Here is a 6,000-nt window from a genome sequence, read left to right on the forward strand (position 1 = left end):
GTTCAGTTCAGTTCTACTCTAATCAGTTCAATTCAGTTCAACTCAGTTCAGTAAATGTGAACAGGCCCTCAGTTCAGTTCCGTTCAGCTCTTATAAGTTTAGTTCAATTCAACTCCTAATTTCCTTCTCTTATAAAATATTCAGTTCAGCTCTAATATGTTCAGTTTAGTTCAGTCAATCGAAACAAATCTGTAATATGTGCCAATGAAATTTTGATGTGGTGCACTAAAATCATTAATAACCACTTTAAAAATAAGAAAGAACATTTTTACTTCATAAGTTTGTAAAATTTCGTAGTACGATCTGTATTTAGTAAAATCTATAAATTTGTTAAAGCTCGTTGACCAGAATGACTAGTTTATTACCTATATTTAAACCAGCGATATTAGAATTATTATGACCAAGTATAACCAAGCTATTGATATGAACTTGCTTGTAAATTGACATGAGCTTGATATCTTAAATATTGTTGATGACGTAAACTGCTCACTAATTACATTTAGAGACATGAACTTGATCATCAAATATCCATTTCAATGATAATTGTTAGTTATACATAATAAAATAATAAATTTGCTTTCATGTCAATAAATTCATTGTTTAGTGGCCAACGATTACTTAAAGTTAATTTTACGAACAAAATTAGATCAATAATAGCAATTGGGCTATATATCAAGTCCTTTTTTTGGTGTTAGAGAACCACAAGGGCAGGTAATGAGAAACGATCCCAAGATCTCTTGAAATTGAGAGGCAAGTTCTAATTACTTTAGATATCCCTCACTCTCGATTCGTATTAGAGTTTGGTTTGTTAATTATGTTAATATTGTTAATTATGTTAATATTGTATATTTGGAAAGTTTATCTTATTAGGAGTTTTAGGCTAATTGGTTTCTCAATGTATTGTGTATATATATATGTGTTTTATATCAGTACAAAGTTCAAGCCGTTTTCTCCACATATTTCTTGAGTTTAACATGGTATCACAGCCTCTCTAATTTTTAGAGATTTTTCGATCCTTGGTTTGTTTCTAATTCCGCAAATTATTATTTTTTTTCTCTGTGCAAGATGAGATTGATGCTTTAGAACGCAATGACACATGGACCGTTGAGGATCTTCCTCCCGACAAAAGAGCGATTGGTAGGGTTGGGTGTATAAAATCAAGTACACTGATAAATCAAAGGTGGAACGTCTCAAGGCTCGTTTGGTTGTCTATGGCAACCGTCAGGTGAAGGCGTTGATTATAATGAGAAGTTCGCTCCAGTTGCGAAGATGACTACGGTACGTATCTTGTTAACTGTAGTTGTGTCTTTGAATTGGGAGTTGCATCAAATGGATGTTCATAATGCATTTCTTCATGGTGATTTGGATGAAGAAGTATATATGTAGTTTCCTCCAGGGTACGGGACTCCGACACCTGGCAAAGTTTGCAGGCTGCGGAAATCTTTATATGGCTTGAAACAAGCCCCGAGACAGTGGTTTTCAAAACTGTCGAGTGCTCTGCGAGGTTTTGGGTTTAAAAACTCTTATGCTGATTACTCCCTATTTAGCTATGTACAGGGCAGTGTCTCTTTGCATGTTCTTGTATATGTCGATGACTTGATAATTACAGGCTCATCTCATGATGCGATCGTTCAATTTAAATTTGTAGACACCTAAAAATGTCTCCCCAAAACCAAACTCGATGATGAACAACCTTTCACCGCCATTATTGGTCGGGTTTAGTATTTAATCTTGGAGTGCTTAAATCAATATTTCCGTTTCATAAACCAACCCAAATTCTAGCTCATTTCTCCAAACCATAACTTATTTTCCTCTTTTCGTGCCTTTAAACCCAAAATAATTCATTTCGTGTCCTTTAAAATCATTCATTTCGTGTCCTTTATATAAAAACATTTATTCCAATTTATTTTGGTCCATAATATGGGTCCATTGACTGAATATTTGGATGAGGCTTTAAAAGAGCTTTCCAACGATATATTATAAGCCCAAATCCGAGTTATAACGAATAAGTTATGACCAAAATATTAAACTGAGTCCAAACCGAACTCAAGCCCACCTTGCCTACGACCCAATGATCATGTGGAGGGTCCAAATTACTTAATCCAATTCCTAAATTGATTAGGATTAATTGGAGGATTCTATAAGTTTCTAAAAGATCTTAATTATCATTTTTAAAATGATAAGATTAAAGGTTTGAAATTGAATAAAACTTTTCTTTTTCAAAATTCTATTTCTAGCCGAATTGAAAGATGTTCAAATATAGACATATATTATTTTCTTGAATCATAGTTTTTATCCAAATTTTATATGGTTGGATATCCTTTGAAATTATATTTTCAATGATATATTACAATATCAATTCCGAGCTATAACGGAAAAGATATGAATAAAATGTCAAACTCTATCCAAAACTGACACCGTCTCACTATTTCGGCCATATCTTTTATTCTACAAAATATTTTAATCTGATTCTAATTGAGTTAGAAAGTATACTTGAAGATCTTTCCAACTATATCTTATTCATATTATTTCGATTTCTGGAGCAAAATATATGATAAAATAAAAACCGCAAAAACTGCTGTCTATCGAGTTTTATTCCGATTTAATTCGGATCTTATCTTGTTTTTTCGACCCATCTTTTTTCTCTATAAATAGAGGTCATATCACCCCTTTTCCAATCATCAAGAAGCTTGATCAGAAAATAATTCTCTTCTCCCTCTTTAGCCTAAATATTATCCACCCTATTCTCTCAAAATACTTCCCCTAATTAAGCACTCCAAGGAGTTCATACAATACCCAAAGTTCTATACTTAAACCAAGGCGTGAAAGGTATAATTAACTGAGGTTTTGGACCAAATCAAATCTACATTTATTTAATTTAATTTTCATTTGATTTATATTTATTGAAGTTACTAACAGTTTATTCATAATGTAGCAATTTAAAGGAACGTGCGGAATGTGAGTAATTAATCAATTTAATTACTCTTATTTTAATATTGCTAGTATCATGATTAGGGTTATTATTATTTTTTTATTTGACTAACAATTTATTGTTAAATTGCTTCCAATATTAATGTTTATTCTATTATATTCTTTATGATCACCATTTTGCATGTTTAAAGGGAATATGTAATTGAAAATCACGCCTAATAAGATAATTTTGACAACCGACTTAGGTTCCTTTTTAATCTTGTTGTTAATCAAGTGATCACGATATTTTAGGATTATGTGTTGCATTAATATTAAACCAATTTAGCTTAATAATAGTTTGGAGCAAATTGAATATTTTGTTTGTATGCCTTTGAGATCGCAGGAATCACTTTTCACTATAAGAATCGAGTAGAGGCCAATACGGGCGAATGTGACTCCATGACTCACTTCGTACCATCATCCCCGATCTTCCTTTCGTGCTTCCGAACCATATGGAGTTAGTAATCTCATAGATTATGAATGGGGTGTAACCTTCACGGGTCAATCGTTGTTGCATATCGTTGTCCCTTATTCGTGGTTGCCTTTTATGATCCGTGAACGGTTTACAAGTTCCTTAAAAACTTGTTGGCGGCTCCCTACTTTGCTTTGTCCCTAATCGTAATGTCAATTCCCACTTCCTATGATTGTCAAGCATATTTACACGTGCTTTAACGTAGGCGCACTTCGAACGACGCCTACAAAAGCCTATTTGAGCAAATGGTTTTATATGAAGGATTTGGGTTTGCTTAAGTATTTTTTAGGCATTGAGGTTGCTCGGAATCCTGAGGGAATCTTTTTTTCTCAACGAAAGTATGCTTTAGATATTTTGAATGAGGTAGGAATGTTGGGTTGTAAACCCATTGATACTCCGATGGAGCAGAATCATCGTCTTGCCCATGTTTCCGGTGGGGATTTGTTAAACATCGCCCACAAATTACTACATAAAGCCCACAAAATTCACTTAGTTTGCCAAAATTGCCCTTGACCTTAAAAAAAACACTCACACTCTCATCACTCACACTCTCATCACTCACACTCTCATTGCTCATCTTCTTTCAACTTCTCTAAAAAAAAAAAAATTCAAATAACGGCAATGTCGAGGCGGCAAGGCAAGGAATTGGCGGCGGCGGCGGAGGGAAGGATGTCCAAAGGAGGAAAGGTACATTTTGTTTAAAAAAAAAAAAAGGGAAAAACCGCCGTGAACGCGGTGGGGCGCCCTGGCTGGACGCCCAGCCAGCGGTGGTGGCGCCAGATGCAGACGCCGCCACCAGTTGGCTGGCGCCTGGGCTGGACGCCACAGCCACGGTTGTGGCGTTTATTCTAGGCGCCGCAGCCGTGGCTGTGGCGTCCAGCCCAGGCGCCAGCCAACTGGTGGCGACGTCTGCAGCTGGCGCCACCACCGCCGGCTGGGCGTCCAGCCAGGGCGCCCCCCCCCCAATTTTTTTTTTTTTAATTTTTTTTTATTTTTTTAAAAAATAGTTTTTTTTTTTTTTTTTTTTTTTTTGTAATATAATTTTGAATTGTTTTTATATTTTGTTGTTTTTTTTATAAATTTTTTCAATTTCGTTGTATTTTTTCTACGTTTATATTTTGTTTACAATTATTTGTATGTTTTTAGTTTATTTGATTTGCGATGATGATTATTTATCGTATAAATTTTTGTATGTTTATATATTTTAAAATTTTGTGTAGAATTCACTGGGTCGTCATGGTGGGGGGAAGAATATAGAGCTTCTTAGTAGAAGTTATTCAGTGGAGAGGTCGGGGCATAGACATGTCAGATCCCGTGGTATTCCGGCCTCAGTTCGTAGAGAACGGATCCACCGTCGGGATGAGGATGACGATGACGATAATGATGCTGAGGAGGGTGACTAGGAGGAGGAGCAGGAGGAGGGCGCAGATGAGGATGAGGATGTGGACGATGGCAGTGGACCGTATGATGATTACGGTCCATTCAGTCAGAGGGTTGATGACATGTACGAGACGCATATGGTGGAGGTGCGTAAGGGTAGGGGTGGTAGGTTTGTTAGTAGATCTGGCACATCATCTGCGTCCACTGTATATGGGGCAAGCAGGAAACGGTCGAGGGCCGGTAATGATTCTTGGGTTGTTAGGAGTGAGGTGCCCGGTGGGCCTGTTGACGGGAGTGTGATTCCTAGCTTTCTAGGACACATAGCTGCCCGTATTTGGGAGGACCAGGAGAGGCCTTCAGTTACGGGGTTGTTGAAATTTCATACCCGGGAAAAGACTTGTAGCTTTTTGCGTACATGGGCTGAGGCCTGGCCGACGGAGAGCGAGATGTTCGAGCGACTGGAGGGCACTGGGGTGAAGCACGTTCCTGCCACCATGCACGATAAGATTGACAGTACGCAGATCACGGCTTTCATTGAGCGATGGCAGCCGGATACAAACTCTTTCCACCTTCCGTTCGGTGAGATGACAATCATGTTACATGACGTCGAGGCCATTCTGGGGATTCGTGTTGAGGGTAAACGACTTTGTGCTGTGGTTGATGCGGATCAGGCAGATTCGCTGGCGGAGTTGTTGGCGGTGGACAGGGCTGCACTGTACACCGAGGCGCTAGGTGTTTGGGAACACGGAGGTGTGAAGATTGCATCCGTGTTGCAGCGGTGTTTGTACCCGAGTGCACGTAGGACGCCCGACGCACAACTGAGTGCTTATGTTTTTCTACTCCTCGGATGTACCTTGTTTCCGGATAAGAGCGGCGGAAACAAGCTCAGGCCACGCGACATCGTAGAGGCGTGTGACCCCGACAGTGTAGGCCAGTTTTCCTGGGGATCGGCTACGTTGGCGTATTTGTATCGCCAACTAGGATTTGCGATTCGGGCTGACGCGGCAGGTATCACTGGGTGTCTGACTCTATTGCAGACCTGGATATACGAGTACTTTCCTGCATTGCGACCACATCGTGACCCAGTTCCTATTGATGAGGGGATGCCGCGTGCTTGTGCGTGGAGTCCGCGCTCGGAGAAGAAGTCCGTTGACCGCCTCCGATCGATACGGTTATTG

This window comes from Chenopodium quinoa, unplaced genomic scaffold, assembly GCF_001683475.1.
Source record: "Chenopodium quinoa cultivar QQ74 unplaced genomic scaffold, ASM168347v1, whole genome shotgun sequence".
NCBI lineage: Eukaryota > Viridiplantae > Streptophyta > Magnoliopsida > Caryophyllales > Amaranthaceae > Chenopodium > Chenopodium quinoa.